Source organism: Osmerus eperlanus, chromosome 6 (genome assembly GCF_963692335.1).
Source record: "Osmerus eperlanus chromosome 6, fOsmEpe2.1, whole genome shotgun sequence".
Lineage (NCBI taxonomy): Eukaryota > Metazoa > Chordata > Actinopteri > Osmeriformes > Osmeridae > Osmerus > Osmerus eperlanus.
The window spans coordinates 2,679,763-2,696,456 of record NC_085023.1 but is presented as its reverse complement, the minus strand read 5'-3'; the positions used below and the strand labels follow the sequence as shown (position 1 = coordinate 2,696,456).

Sequence of the window (16,694 nt, the reverse complement as noted above, 5' to 3'; positions counted from 1 at the left end):
GAGGGAGTGGGGAGGGAGCGGGGAGAATGTCTCCCCAGCCCTGGTTCTATTCCTGGCTGCTCTGGCTCTGAGCGGGCAGGGGAATCTGCCGGTCAGATGGGAGAAACAGCTTTCAATTTCACGCTTTTTAATGAAGCACTCTCTCTGTGATGTCCCTTTCGTCCCCTTCCCCCCCCCTCCACAGTGAATGGCCATTATAATAACACAGCCCTCACAATGGCACCTCCTTCGTAGAGGAGCGATAGGGATGGAACATTTCTCTATCCTGCTAGCTGGTGATCCGGATAATTGCTAGGAAATAGGAGTGACTTCCTGAAGTGGAGACGAGCGAGCCCGCCCCAACCGTCTCCGTCTCTCTCTCTCCCCTCCCCCCCCCCCCCGCCCCCCGTGGTGAAGGACGAGGACACATCGCCAAGCAACCACGTATGACCTCAGACAGGTAGACGACCCTGTTCCTGCTACTTCATTACCATGGCAATCACTTCCTGCTTCAGACACTATGCAGGCTTTCTATTGGGTGCTGATTGGATATCCGGCTTCTGTGCATATGTTCTATTGGATGCTGATTGGACTCCCGGCTGCTATACACACGGTTTATTGGATGCTGAGTGGATAGGGGCTTGGCTCCTGATCCCAATCTCGAAGGCTCCCCTACCACTTCACCAGTACTACTAGTACATCTCCAGATATGTAATATACACTACAGAGGTGATATATGGAGTGTATATTACACACACACACCTCCAGATGGCACACGCACATCTTCAGATACACACATCTCCAGATATATATTAACACACACACACACACACCTTCAGATATATACACACACACATCTCCAGATATATCAATGGAGAGACAGCAAGCCTAGGATATTGGCTGTGTAATAACTGCAACTGCTGTGACAATGTGATGTGAAATGATTGTCGTTATTGCAGGACGGGTCAGTTTTGGCTGAACAGGCTCAAACTGGACAAGGGCCAAACTGAACAGGCTCAAACTGGACCAGGGCCAAACTGAACAGGCTCAAACTGAACAGTCTCAAACTGGACCAGGGCCAAACTGAACAGGCTCAAACTGGACCAGGGCCAAACTGAACAGGCTCAAACTGAACAGTCTCAAACTGGACCAGGGCCAAACTGAACAGTCTCAAACTGGACCAGGGCCAATCTGAACAGGCTCAAACTGGACCAGGGCCAAACTGAACAGGCTCAAACTGAACAGTCTCAAACTGGACCAGGGCCAAACTGAACAGGCTCAAACTGGAACAGGGCCAAACTGAACAGGCTCAAACTGGACCAAGGACAAACTGAACCAGGGCCAAACTGGACCAGGGCCAAACTGGACCAGGGCCAAACTGAACAGGCTCAAACTGGAACAGGGCCAAACTGAACAGGCTCGAACTGGACCAGGGCCAAACTGAACAGGCTCAAACTGGACCAAGGACAAACTGGACAAGGGACAAACTGAACAGGCTCAAACTGGACCAGGGCCAAACTGAACAGTCTCAAACTGGACCAGGGCCAAACTGGACAGGCACTGAACTGAACCAAACTTCCATGTCCAGAAAAATTCCATTTGAAGCTGGAGAGAGCAGCCACACAGTGGGTTCCTGTCCAGATGAAGTCCAGATGAACCTGCATGGTCGCTGGCTCAACACTGTGATGAAAGCCAGCGTGAGAGACCCCCCCTTCTCTGCCACAGCTGAAGCCAATCATGTTTTAATGGAAGCTCAGTCCACTCCGTTGACAGTCTATTGACCGATGACAAGCTGCCATCAGATGTCTATTCAGCATAATGGATCAGTTGTGTTTCAATGCCGCCTGAGAGCAGAACAGGAGGACCACACAAAGGCTTTCATTTTGAGGTAAAGAACCAATCAATATCCAGGCTGGGCTGGGGGTGTGTGTGGGGTGAAATCTTGAAAAGGGAATCTTATTTAATAATAATAATTAGACAGTAATCAGAGTTCTTTTGTTCAGCAGAGCTCAAGCACCAAGCTAAAAATTCACACTTATAGTTGCAATCAGAAATGTGCAAGACATTTTACTGATTTGGATGAAAGATAATGACAAATGACCTTGGAAATGAAACCTCATTAAACAACAACAAATATTTACACTATTTAAGTTATTTTGACAACAGAAGTTGACTTAACTTTGACGTTCAAATGAAAAATTTATCTATTTTAAGACGTGCATGTGCAGTATTATTAAACCCACCTCAGCTTCAGTACTTTGAGGGGCATCCTTTAGCTTTTATAACTTCTAACAAACATTTTCGGTAAGTCCTATAACGTTTCTTAAACCTCTCAAACGGTAATCTTTGTCCATCCTTCACGTGCAAAAGCCTCTAGCTCAGTGACGTTTGGTGGCGTCCGTGCTGCAACTGCCTTCTTTAAATCCCACCAAAGATTTTCAATGGGATCTGTTGACTGAGAAGGCCACTTCGGGACGTTCCAGGATCTTTCTCTCAACCAAGCTTTGGTTGACTTGGAGGGGTGCTCGGGATCATTGTCTTGCTGGAAAGTCCAATGATCACCAAGGTTTAATTTGTCAATCAACCCACCTCCATGCTTGACTGTGGAGATGGGATTCTCCTGGTCAGAAGCCTGGCCTTTCGCACGCCAGACAAACCGCTAGTCCATATGTCCAAACTGTTCCAGTTTGGCTTCATCAGTCCATAGAACTGTCTCCCAAAACGCCGTAGTCTTATCCAAAATTCCTCCAGGCATATTGGAGTCGAATTTTGATGTTCTTTGTGGTGAAGAGTGAGGTGCTTCTTGGAGTCTGGCCATGAAGTCCTTGTTTATTCGGTGCATGTATTATAGTTGCCACCGAAGCACTTGTACCAGCCTTCATCAAGTCATCCTGTAGGTGTCTCAGTCACACAGGGGTTTCACTAGGTGTCTCAGTCACACAGGGGTTTCACTAGGTGTCTCAGTCACACAGGGGTTTCACTAGGTGTCTCAGTCACACAGGGGTTTCACTTAGTTGTTCTGACTAAGTTGCTAAGGGCCCTTGATGAAATGTTGGGCTTTCTGCCATGGCCAGGCTGATTTGCAGCTGTTCCATAAGTTTTAAACTTCCTTATAGTGCTCCCAATGGTGTCTCTTGGAATATTACATGTTTTGGACATCTTCTTATACCCAGAGCCCTTTGGGTTTGATGGGATAATCTCAGACAGACAGCTTTAAAAACAACAAAATCATATAGGGGTTGAATAATTGTGACATGACTACCTTAACTAAATATACTGTTACACACAAATACGACATCATGCATTTTCTGTGTTGATTTAGTGTATTACTCAGCTCATAAAGAAGTCGTCCGAAGCAGAATCTTGCTCTTTGACAAAACTTTAAATGATAAATCCTTAAAATCTTTTGGGGGGGGGGGGGTTGAATATTTCTGATTGCAACTGTACATGCACACACGTACTACACTGAAGCATGGATCTCCCGGGATCACACTGAAGCATGGATCTCCCGGGATCACACTGAAGCATGGATCTCCCGGGATCACACTGAAGCATGGATCTCCCGGGATCACACTGAAGCATGGATCTCCCGGGATCACACTGAAGCATGGATCTCCCGGGATCACACTGAAGCATGGATCTCCCGGGATCACACTGAAGCATGGATCTCCCGGGATCACACTGAAGCATGGATCTCCCGGGATCACACTGAAGCATGGATCTCCCGGGATCACACTGAAGCATGGATCTCCCGGGATCACACTGAAGCATGGATCTCCCGGGATCAACTGCATCCACGGAACGTCTTTGGCAGATGTGTGAACAGCCCACCTGTAAGCAAGACTTTTGAATGGCATGTGCTGTTGAGGAGAAACGTATGGTGCTGGTCAGAGAGAGCGGACAAACATACTAATTACTCCATTTACATTTAGTCATTTAGCAGGCGCTCTTATCCAGAGCGACTTACAGTAAGTACAGGGACATTCCCCCTGAGGCAAGTAGGGTGACGTGCCTTGCCCAAGGACACAACGTCATTTTGCACAGCCAGGAATCGAACCGGTAACCTTCAGATTACTAGCCCAACTCCCTTACCGCTCAGCCACCTGACTCCATCCTTTCTCCCTTCTCTCGTGTCCAAAGGTGTTCAAACATTCATCAAAATTCTGGTATTTGGGTTTAATCCATCTCAAGCTGTCTAACTTAACAAGAACAGTCTGGCTGGAGAACAACAGAGACATCAATAAGTGGTGAGAGGCTAATGGGCTACACAGTGACAGAACAGCTCCCCCTGCAGGCCAGCGAGGGGAATGGCAGCCTGTCCTCAGAGACTAGTGGGAGGAAGGGAGATGGTCTGAAGATGATGGAATCACGGGTCTTTAACTGAAGAAAGGCTTCGAAACCGACCGACTGTTTGTGTTTAGAAGAAGCACAAGCCTTCTCCCTGCCTGGTAGAGGAAACCCCAAACCTTGTCAAAATGACTGGATGCATGTTGTTATTAACACGACGATGTGACGGGTGGGAGCTGCCATGTTTTATGTGGCAAGTTATGGTTTGTGAAAAGCCTCAAAAGAAGCGGACGTTAAATGGTCACCTCAACCCCAAGGCTTCCGATGCACAATGATTCCAGTACACAGATATTATACCTGTTACAGCACAGTCGTTTTGTTGGTCTACAGTGCTTCACACAGCACAAAACACTGTGTTTGGGCATGGGTAGTGGTACGGGTGTTTTGGCCGTTTGACAAATAAGATGTCTTTTTTTATTTTTTTTAATCCAAAACCCTGGTTTGTTTTTAAAGGGAGATTCAAGCCCTGGAGATCAACAATCGGCCCTCATTTGGTCCAATCACAAACCCACAGGCTCCTCATTTGGTCCAATCACAAACCCACAGGCTCCTGCATGGGAAAGCAGAGCGCCGAGGAGATCCGGAGATATATTCATAAACAAGGAGATATTTATACAGACATTTATGTTCTGTTATAGTCAGTGCAGCGCCAGCTGTTTAATCCACTGTCAGCGTCTGTCTATCCTTATCCTGCAACTGTGAAATCATAAACAGATATAAATAAACATTAGTTTAGCAGTTAAATTGAATATAATTGAAATCCCAGTGACAGCAACGCAACAGAAAGGCTGCCGTAACGTGACACATGACTAGTCTGTGCATGTACAGTATGGAAGAAAGGGATTTGAACTGCAGGCGAATGCTGAGCTAACCACCGTGCTACACAGAACCATCCCCCATACACGCTATGATGACGCAACACGGTGCAGCGGTTTGAGTCTCCTTAGGTTCGGGTCCTTGTATGTGGTGTTGGGGTACACATAACGAAGGAGTCAAATGTCTTCTGCGCTTCTGAGTTAGTTGTGCGCGCGCGCACGCACGCACGCACGCGCACACACACACACACACACACACACACACACACACACACACACACACACACACACAGCAGGGGGGCTTCTTAAGGTCATCCCATCTCCTGCTTGTTTGGGCGGCAGGAAGGAGTCATTACCAACTCATCTCTCTCTACTGACCTGGAATAATCCTGCATCTTGACACTTCTTTCTCCGTACAGTATGGCGCGTCTGAGGGTGACAGCGAAGCCTTTGACCCACCATCACCCTGTATCTACACACCCAGAGATGGAGTCTGGAGTTCCTTCCCGTGGAACTCTAAGGAGGGATCTCAAGGCTTCCCCACAGGCTGCTGTCCACCCGCTCCTCAGCCCCTCACCTGGGCCACGGCCATCTGACTACCTGCTTCCATTTCACCATTCTACTCTGCGGCACATTGATCGAGATCTCAGAGATAACCTATTGAATATCCATTCCCACACAATCTTCCTGGACGCTCACAGCCGTGAAATGTAGTAAGCGTGACAATTGCTCTTCCCGTCCTGTGATGGCAGCCTGTGTCTGCTGTGGGATTAGCATGCGAGCGAGAGGGCCTGGGAAAGCACACTCCCCTTGTTGACTGAGCCATCAGCATCTCGATAAGCAATCAGCAATAGCAAAAATTGACTTGACAAGATTAAGTATCTGGAACCACCCGAGGGTATCAGCCCAACTAAGATATGAGGACGGCTGCAGCATCCAGAAAGGCTGGAGAGGAGATGGACTTGGACCAATAAATACTCCCTGTTGCGAGGCATCCACAAACAGAAGCCGTTTCTCGGCACACTGGCATGTAAAGTGCATGAGGAGGGTCCCTCTACGTCAAATCACAAATGTTTCACGTTCATGTAAGTGGACCGAGGAGCCGTATTGTGATCTGGAAACCAGGTTGCAGCTCATAATTAGTTTAGTGGAGCAAGGGACACTTATCTTTGATGAAACCTTGTCACTGATAGTGTTGCCCACTTCCCACAACACATATGATATTCACACAGAATACAGAGCCTATTTTTACACGTACAACATCTTATATGCACACATAGAATACAGCCTGTATTGATATTCACAGATCGCAGACAGCTTTGTGGTCGAATCTGACGTCCGGCCTTAGACGTGCCAGGGGTCTTTGGGTCACTACAGAACACAGACTTGCTGCTTGGCACGACTTCTCTGACGGCTCCACTTGAGGAGTATGCATTTACAGGTGTGCTGAGAACTGGTTGCCTGGAAACACTCATCCCTTGCCTGCCTAGAGCATCACAATGCTGGGAAGTAGGAGAGGAGGACAGCCGGACGAGATCCCTGACAGACAGACGGCTAAACCTTCTGGGTGAGATTGGTTAAGAAAGGCTCTAGAACAAGGCATGATATGGAAGGTTCTAGAACAAGATCCGGGTGGGAAGATTCTAGAACCAAGCAGGTGATGGAAGATTCGACTTGCACGGTCCAGGAACTAGGCCGTTTCAAATTAGGAAGTGAAAACTGGCGAGAGGAACTGGAAGGATCAATGCCGTTGGATACACCGGAGTTTAAGAAACATGACATTTTATCCAGCAGCCGTTTACAAGCCCAGCTCAGAGAAGTCCATTTGGAGAGACAGCTGAGTAGGCTGAATGAGCTAAGCTAGCCTGTGGTCCTGGTAGCCACTTACTCAATTACCAGCCTGCTGCCTAAGCATTACCATCCCTCTTATCTCACCTCCACATCCCCGCACGGGCACCAAACACCGCACCTTTCATCAGCTGATTGATTGAAAACACCAACTGTCTTATTAGCATTACAGCAAAATGTCACTTTATGCAAATCCTGAGTGAGAGCCAGGAGAAGTGCTGTGTGGATACCGGAGCCGGCGGAGGGGAACGGCTGAGGACGAGGTGAGGAGCACAGAAAAACAACATTTAATGTGCAGAATTCTTACACAATTAGGCCCATCTACTTCAAGTTACAAGAAGATTTTACGGGATAGATTCATAATGTTAATATTCGCATCAGCGTTAGTTGCTTTAGCGAGGAGGGCAAAAGACTGTTGTTGATGGTGTGTCGGGCAGAGACAGCAGCTAGGCGGAATAATCTCACTACAGTGCCACATTACACTGGGGGAAATCCCACAAAATCAATTACTTTCCTAGACTAATTAAACGTCACGCCACGAAACAGGATTAAGCAGAGAGATATGTTGAAGATTCTCATTTCATGAACGTGCAGTTGTGTGGGCATGTGCACAGTATCATTTTCTATCATGTTCTCTTTTAGCGTGTTCTGTACTGATATCTCCGTGGCGACATGACATGCCAAGAACTGCACATTTGGGTTGAGGAGGTTCAAGTTCAATAACATATCAGCACAAGTCTATAAGCACCACAATAAGGTGGCACAAGTCTATAAGCAACACCATAAGATAGCACAAGTCTACAAGCACCACAATAAGATGGCACAAGTCTATAAGCAACACCATAAGATGGCACAAGTCTGTAAGCACCACCATAAGATGGCACAAGTCTATAAGCAACACCATAAGATGGCACAAGTCTGTAAGCACCACCATAAGATGGCACAAGTCTGTAAGCACCACCATAAGATGGCACAAGTCTATAAGCAACACCATAAGATGGCACAAGTCTGTAAGCACCACCATAAGATGGCACAAGTCTGTAAGCACCACCATAAGATGGCACAAGTCTGTAAGCACCACCATAAGATGGCACAGGTCTATAGCACCACAAAAACCTTAAATTAAATAATCTTGAGAGATTGGCACTTCTATCCACCTTATTCCTAGCTCCCATGATCCATTTCTTGAATTACGGGCGTGACTTCCGCAGCCGGCGATTGTCATGGTAACGCTCATAAACAGTCATTGTGGTAAGCTAATTCTGAATAACACACGTGGGAACACAGCCTGTTACACCTGAAACGGGACAATTTGATCATACCCCTGCCTTCTACTATCGAGGGATGGGAGGACGACCTGAAAGTGGCCTCAAATAACGTACACTAGCATATTTAGCTACTTTATTAACTCTGTTGCTACGGACGGTGAAGCGATGAATAACCTGAAAAGCTCTGAGTCTTATCAGTAGCTACCTCTACAGCAATAAAGTTGGTCGCGTTTTAATAAAGGAGGTGGGACACAACCTTGTCTACCTTAAAAGCAGACATAGAGCCTAGTCAGAGCCTTAAAGTCCCACATCACCGGTCCTGGGTTTTAGTTTCATCGTCAGGTGAAATACAAACGGCTGGGTGCTCATGTGTTGCTGGATCAGGGCACTAGCTACTAACCCACAACAATTCCTATATGAACACTTGCATCCCACCTTTACTGGCAGTCCTGCAACTAAATCTGTGGAGGTCTTTCGTAGCCCAAACACAAAGTAGGATGCGGATTTCCTCTGTCGACTTTTTGTCCACAAAATGAAATGAGTACACATACGATACAGTGTTTTGGGTGGTCTCTTCAAGGCTAGGGTTTTCAGCTACATTCTTTTGCATTCCTCATCTGTTGGCAGGTGATGGAAACTGTACCGTTTGTCACAAGAACAATCCCTTTTTGTTGTGGGTGTGTGTTCAACACACTGTCGTTGAAGCCACAGACAGATTTAGCTAAGTCTGGTTGTTAGTACAGCCGCGAACAGTGCAACAAGTAGCCTTCCAGAGCCCCGCAATAACATTTTATAACAATAATAATAACAATATAAATGACAAGATATGTTTAAAAACAAACCAGTTTTAGTTAAATTATAGTTTAAATTACTTTAGAAAGAATCACTGTTAACAGCTGGCTGGGACTAACGTATAGCAAACCGCAACATCCGCTATCTCACTGGAAGTTGCACCCATAATCATTTCTACAGTAGACCCCCTGAGAATAAGGTGGATAATGACATGCCATTTCCCCTCTCTGCTGCACTACAGGTCATGTATCTGTGCAATCTCTATCAAAGCTCTACATAGACACACAGTCCTACATACACAAACTCAGTCTTACACACACACACACACACACACAGCCCTACATACACACATACACACACACTCACAGCCCTACATACATACACGCACACAGTCAGAGCCCTACATACACACACACAGTCACAGCCCTACATACACACACAATCAGAGCCCTACGTACACACACACAGTCAGAGCCCTACATACACACACACAGTCACAGCCCTACATACACCCACACAGTCACAGCCCTACATACACTCACACAGTCACAGCCCTACATACACCCACACAGTCACAGCCCTACATACACACACACACACACTCAGAGCCCTACATACACCCACACAGTCACAGCCCTACATACACCCACACAGTCACAGCCCTACATACACACACAGTCAGAGCCCTACATACACACACAGTCAGAGCCCTACATACACCCACACAGTCACAGCCCTACATACACTCACACAGTCACAGCCCTACATACACCCACACACTCACAGCCCTACATACACTCACACACTCACAGCCCTACATACACACACAATCACAGCCCTACATACACTCACACAGTCACAGCCCTACATACACCCACACACTCACAGTCCTACATACACTCACACACTCACAGCCCTACATACACTCACACAGTCACAGCCCTACATACACCCACACACTCACAGCCCTACATACACCCACACACTCACAGCCCTACATACACTCACACACTCACAGCCCTACATACACTCACACCCCTGTTTGATATAAACATTGCACCCTCACACACACAACACAGACAAACACCACCACAACCAAACACACTTACACACACACACTGCACATGACCAAACACACACTGCACATGACCAAACACACACTGCACATGACCAAACATACACACACGCAGCCTGGGAGAAAATGCAAACTGAGAAAGTCATGCAGAAAGGAGTCGTTTGACACAAAGAGAAGGTCGAGTCCTGAGGGAAGGCTTTCAACACTTCTCATAATGGCCGTCTGATGTTTGCACCTGTTGGCAGGTCTGCAGAGACGTAAAGGGACTGAAGAGAGCAGGGCGGGGAGACGGAAACAGGAGAGGAGGAGAGGAGAACATACAGAGAGAAGAGGAGAGGACATGATCTGTTTCCACTCCCTGATATGTCAGATGAGCAAACATTAGTGGTGAATGGTCTGAATTAGGCCATCACAACCGTGGCTACTGGGCTAATATATCCTAACCATACCCCCAAACACACACTGCATGTACTATTCCATTTAGTCCCAGGATGTTCTGATAAACATTCATCTTACCCCTCCAGGGTCCTGTTTGGACATTCACTGAGGAATCACATTAAGAATCACACTGTCTGCAAACTGGATGCAAAGCAGTAAGTGTTTGTACGCGTGCCTAGGCCTACAGTCTCTCAAAGCAGTAAGTGTTTGTACGCGTGCCTAGGCCTACAGTCTCTCAAAGCAGTAAGTGTTTGTACGCGTGCCTAGGCCTACAGTCTCTCAAAGCAGTAAGTGTTTCTACGCGTGCCTAGGCCTACAGTCTCTCAAAGCAGTAAGTGTTTGTACGCGTGCCTAGGCCTACAGTCTCTCAAAGCAGTAAGTGTTTCTACGCGTGCCTAGGCCTACAGTCTCTCAAAGCAGTAAGTGTTTCTACGCGTGCCTAGGCCTACAGTCTCTCAAAGCAGTAAGTGTTTCTACGCGTGCCTAGGCCTACAGTCTCTCAAAGCAGTAAGTGTTTGTACGCGTGCCTAGGCCTACAGTCTCTCAAAGCAGTAAGTGTTTGTACGCGTGCCTAGGCCTACAGTCTCTCAAAGCAGTAAGTGTTTGTACGCGTGCCTAGGCCTACAGTCTCTCAAAGCAGTAAGTGTTTGTACGCGTGCCTAGGCCTACAGTCTCTCAAAGCAGTAAGTGTTTCTACGCGTGCCTAGGCCTACAGTCTCTCAAAGCAGTAAGTGTTTCTACGCGTGCCTAGGCCTACAGTCTCTCAAAGCAGTAAGTGTTTCTACGCGTGCCTAGGCCTACAGTCTCTCAAAGCAGTAAGTGTTTCTACGCGTGCCTAGGCCTACAGTCTCTCAAAGCAGTAAGTGTTTGTACGCGTGCCTAGGCCTACAGTCTCTCAAAGCAGTAAGTGTTTGTACGCGTGCCTAGGCCTACAGTCTCTCAAAGCAGTAAGTGTTTGTACGCGTGCCTAGGCCTACAGTCTCTCAAAGCAGTAAGTGTTTGTACGCGTGCCTAGGCCTACAGTCTCTCAAAGCAGTAAGTGTTTGTACGCGTGCCTAGGCCTACAGTCTCTCAAAGCAGTAAGTGTTTCTACGCATGCCTAGGCCTACAGTCTCTCAAAGCAGTAAGTGTTTGTACGCGTGCCTAGGCCTACAGTCTCTCAAAGCAGTAAGTGTTTGTACGCGTGCCTAGGCCTACAGTCTCTCAAAGCAGTAAGTGTTTGTACGCGTGCCTAGGCCTACAGTCTCTCAAAGCAGTAAGTGTTTCTACGCGTGCCTAGGCCTACAGTCTCTCAAAGCAGTAAGTGTTTGTACGCGTGCCTAGGCCTACAGTCTCTCAAAGCAGTAAGTGTTTGTACGCGTGCCTAGGCCTACAGTCTCTCAAAGCAGTAAGTGTTTGTACGCGTGCCTAGGCCTACAGTCTCTCAAAGCAGTAAGTGTTTGTACGCGTGCCTAGGCCTACAGTCTCTCAAAGCAGTAAGTGTTTGTACGCGTGCCTAGGCCTACAGTCTCTCAAAGCAGTAAGTGTTTGTACGCGTGCCTAGGCCTACAGTCTCTCAAAGCAGTAAGTGTTTGTACGCGTGCCTAGGCCTACAGTCTCTCAAAGCAGTAAGTGTTTGTACGCGTGCCTAGGCCTACAGTCTCTCAAAGCAGTAAGTGTTTGTACGCGTGCCTAGGCCTACAGTCTCTCAAAGCAGTAAGTGTTTGTACGCGTGCCTAGGCCTACAGTCTCTCAAAGCAGTAAGTGTTTCTACGCGTGCCTAGGCCTACAGTCTCTCAAAGCAGTAAGTGTTTCTACGCGTGCCTAGGCCTACAGTCTCTCAAAGCAGTAAGTGTTTGTACGCGTGCCTAGGCCTACAGTCTCTCAAAGCAGTAAGTGTTTCTACGCGTGCCTAGGCCTACAGTCTCTCAAAGCAGTAAGTGTTTCTACGCATGCCTAGGCCTACAGTCTCTCAAAGCCCCCTAGCTATGCATGGCCATGTACCCACAAGCAGGGCATTCATGTACAGTAAAGAAAGTTCAATAAGCCATTTGTCAGAGAGAGAGAGAGTAATGAGGATACCAAACACAGGCTGTCCCACCACAGGCCTGGAGCCTGGGTGGGACAAATGAATGTCTGCGCCAGCTCGTACGCAAATGTTGGGATTTATTTAAAAAAAAACGAACTTCACGTGAGGATGTGCGGTCCCCCATGCACACCTTGACCCAGGCGTACGCACAACACTTTGAGAAATTGGGAAACTGCGACTCCGATAGCAGGAAGATGAAACTGGAGACAAGCCTTCAAGTTTAGAACATTGTGAAAATGAAATCTAAATATAACCTCACGCGGGTTACATATGAGGAGTTCACTGGAGTGCACGCACCAAAAAACATGATTTCCGAAAAATACAAACGGAGATATCTGTTTATGCAAAAGAACCCATCCAATATTTGTACAGTTTTTTTTATAGAATAATATTTGATTGGATCTATAATCATCCAACACTTCTTGCATGTTAAGAATAGTATTATCATAAATAATTAGGTGAACATGAGGACAAATCAGGGTTAAACTGATGCTGTTGCTTCAGTCAGGCAGATACGAATGCCGAGATACGAGTGTCATATGTTTTCCCATGTCCGTTGCACATAACTGTCAACATGATAATGGCCCTGTCATTGTCAATAGCAATCAGTGCAATTACCACACCTGAAAGTGTTACTAACCCTATACATATTAATTTGTGGCGTGTCAGTGACCATTTATATGTAGTGCTGTCAAACGATTAAAATATTTAATCGCATTAATGTCATAGTTAACTCGCGATTAATCGCACATTTTTATCTATTCTAAATGTATGTCACTGACTTAACCTCTGTAACCCCACTGCATATTTCTGATCACTACTTTATCCAATTCTCTATCTCTCTCCCTCCAACTCCTTCTACCTCCCCTCCCCTTGTAACTTTCCGGCGCAACCTCCGCTCCCTATCCCCCTCCCATTTCTCCTCTATTGTAACATCCTCCCTCTCCCCCATTGACGAGTTCTCGTCCCAGCCCACTAACACTGCCACTGACACCTTGTTAACCACTTTAACTGCATCACTTGACTCTCTCTGTCCCCTGTCAACCAGGCCTGCACGATCTTCTCCCTCCTGCCCGTGGCTTACGGATGTTATCCGTGAAGAACGGTCCACCCTTCGGGCAGCTGAGAGGAGATGGCAAGTCCAAAGGCGGTCCGGACCTTGATAAGTATCACTCCCTCCTCAAATCCTTCTCTTCTCACATAACTGGTGCTAAAACCCTCTACTTTCTGAACAAAATTAACTCTGCTTCAAAACCCCACAAACTTTTTTCTACCTTCTCCACGCTTCTTAACCCACCTCCCCCACCCCCTCCCTCCACCCTGACAGCAGACGACTTCTCCTCCTTCTTTGAGAAAAAAGTCGCCGACATTAGCAGTCGGTTCCCTAAGCCCACCTGTCCTACCCTCTCACCCTCCATGACTGACCCGACTAAATGTCTAAACTCTTTTTCTCCCCTGTCTGAGGCAGAGATCTCTGACCTCATTCTCTCTCATCGCCCCACCTCCTGTCCCCTTGATCCTATACCCTCCCCTCTCTTTCAAACCATCTCCCCCTCCATCATAACTTTTCTTCTCCATGTCCTAAACTCCTCTCTTACCTCTGGCACCTTCCCCTCTGCCTTCAAACAGGCTAGAGTTACCCCTCTACTCAACAAACCCTCCCTTAACCCTGCCGTTCTCCAGAACTACAGACCGGTATCACTGTTACCCTTCCTTTCAAAAACAATTGAACGTGCTGTATCTAACCAACTGTCTAACTTTCTCTCTCAGAACAACTTGCTTGACCCCAACCAATCGGGCTTCAAGACTGGCCACTCCACAGAGACTGCCCTCCTTTCAGTCACCACTGCCCTCCAGTCTGCCAGAGCGGCTTCCAGGTCATCTGTCATCATTCTGCTGGACCTTTCTGCAGCGTTTGATACGGTTAACCACCAGATCCTGCTCGCCAGACTTTCTGAGATGGGCATCACTGGCACTGCACTCCAGTGGATCTCATCCTACCTGTCGGGAAGATCCTACCAGGTTTCCTGGGGAGGCAAACTGTCAGGCCCTCGCCAGCTCTCCACTGGTGTCCCACAGGGCTCCGTCCTTGGACCCCTCCTCTTCTCTCTGTACACCACCTCACTTGGACCAATCATCACCTCCCATGGCTTCTCTTACCATTGCTACGCTGACGACACGCAGCTGTACCCGTCGTTCCCCCCGACAGATCCGGGGATCTCAGCTAGGATTGAGGCCTGCCTCACAGACATCTCCGCCTGGATGACCGAGCACCACCTCCAGCTGAACCTCGCCAAAACAGAACTTCTCATCATCCCGGCTAAACCCTCCATCTCCCACGATCTCTCAATCACCCTGGGATCTGCGACGGTGACCCCTTCATCCTCTGCCAGGAACCTTGGGGTTACCATGGACGACGAGCTCTCCCTCACGGCCCACATTGCTGCGGTCTCCCGGTCGTGTAGATTCACCCTCTACAACATCCGGAAGATCAGGAGATACCTGTCTGAGCACTCCACCCAGCTGCTAGTCCAAGCACTTGTCCTCTCCAAGTTGGACTATTGCAACTCGCTGCTCGCTGGTCTCCCAGCATGTGCAACCCGCCCTCTTCAGAGGATTCAGAACGCAGCGGCCCGCCTGGTCTACAATCTACCCAGACGCTCCCATGTTACCCCGCTCCTCATCTCTCTCCACTGGCTACCTATCATGGCCCGTATCAGATTCAAGACCCTGGTATTGACCTTCCGAGCAGTGAACGGGACTGCACCCGTCTACATCAAGTCTCTCCTGCAGCCCTACACCCCCACCCGTCACCTACGGCCTTCTTCAGACAACCGCCTGGTGGTCCCACCGCTCAAGACCGCCCGGTCCCAACACAAGCTCTTCTCCTGTCTGGCCCCCCAGTGGTGGAATCAACTCCCCACTTCCATCAGAGACACCGACTGTCTCTCCACCTTCAAGAAAAGGCTCAAGACGCACTTGTTCCGGAAGTACAACGGTACTTAGGAATGGTTCGCTTGACCCGATGTTAGTTTCCTCAAGGATCACAATGACTCTTGCTTAGAGACTTGTTGCTCTTGTGGTTAGTGGTAACTGACTTAAATTTTTGTACTCGCTGTGATATATTGTTTTATTATTGTTGCTTGCTTTTTTTTCCACAGGTACACTTGCACTTATAGCAGCTCATGTTGTTTAATTGTAACTTGTTTAACTACATGCTCTTATGGTTCTTCCCTTTGGCACTTATTTTGGTTGTTCACAAGGTGTGCTTCATGTTTTGGCTACTCGCAATGTTTTGTGGCTATCTCGTTGTTATGATCAGTGACCTATGCACTTTGTAAAGCTCTCTCTTGGAAGTCGCTTTGGATAAAAGCGTCTGCTAAATGAATAAATGTAAATGTCTCTTGATTTCTTTTTGTCCCATTATTTTTTATCATGGAAAAGTGGATTGGATTGCTTAGTTAGTGCAAATGTTTTTTTTAATTTGAACACAATATTGCAACATTGCCTGGCCAGTAGAAATTTCTCCTGGTAGTCGACACTTCTAAGCGACGGTTAAAAGTGTCGACCGAGACGTCATTTCTGTCGGCGACCTTTTCAAAAGTGTCTGCGACCTAAGTATAAATTGGGCTTTAGCCTACTACTCTTTAGCCGGCTCGCAAGCCCAAACAAGTGTGTGCGGTGTGCCTGTTGTTTTGTTTCTGGTCTAGCTATTTCCGGTGTGGTGTTGTAGTTTTTCTAACCTCAGTAGTCATTGCAACAGCATGTGAAAAAAACGAACAAAAAAGTTTGCTAGGCCTAAAAGAACGTTAATCTTGCGATTAAAAAATTAACGTCGTTAAAATGGGTTTGCGTTGACGCAGTTAACGCGTTTAACTGACAGCACTATTTATAAGGAATTATAGGTGTTACTTGGATGGGACAAGACACTCGTGCACTTAAGTTCCAGTAAGTTATGATTTATAAAGGAATACCGGAGTGAGATGTACACTTTCAGTGTTTTCGAAAACGTTTTCACATGAATTTGAACAGTTGTATAAATGAGGCCCCAGGAGATGAAAGTC

At 47.3% G+C, this 16,694-nt stretch overlaps 1 protein-coding gene across 1 annotated transcript in view; it reads right to left on the bottom strand.

Moving 5' to 3' along the window:
- Positions 1–16,694, bottom strand: part of prim2 (DNA primase subunit 2) — a 69,394-nt gene that overhangs the window by 36,874 nt on the left and 15,826 nt on the right. The window lies entirely within an intron of this gene.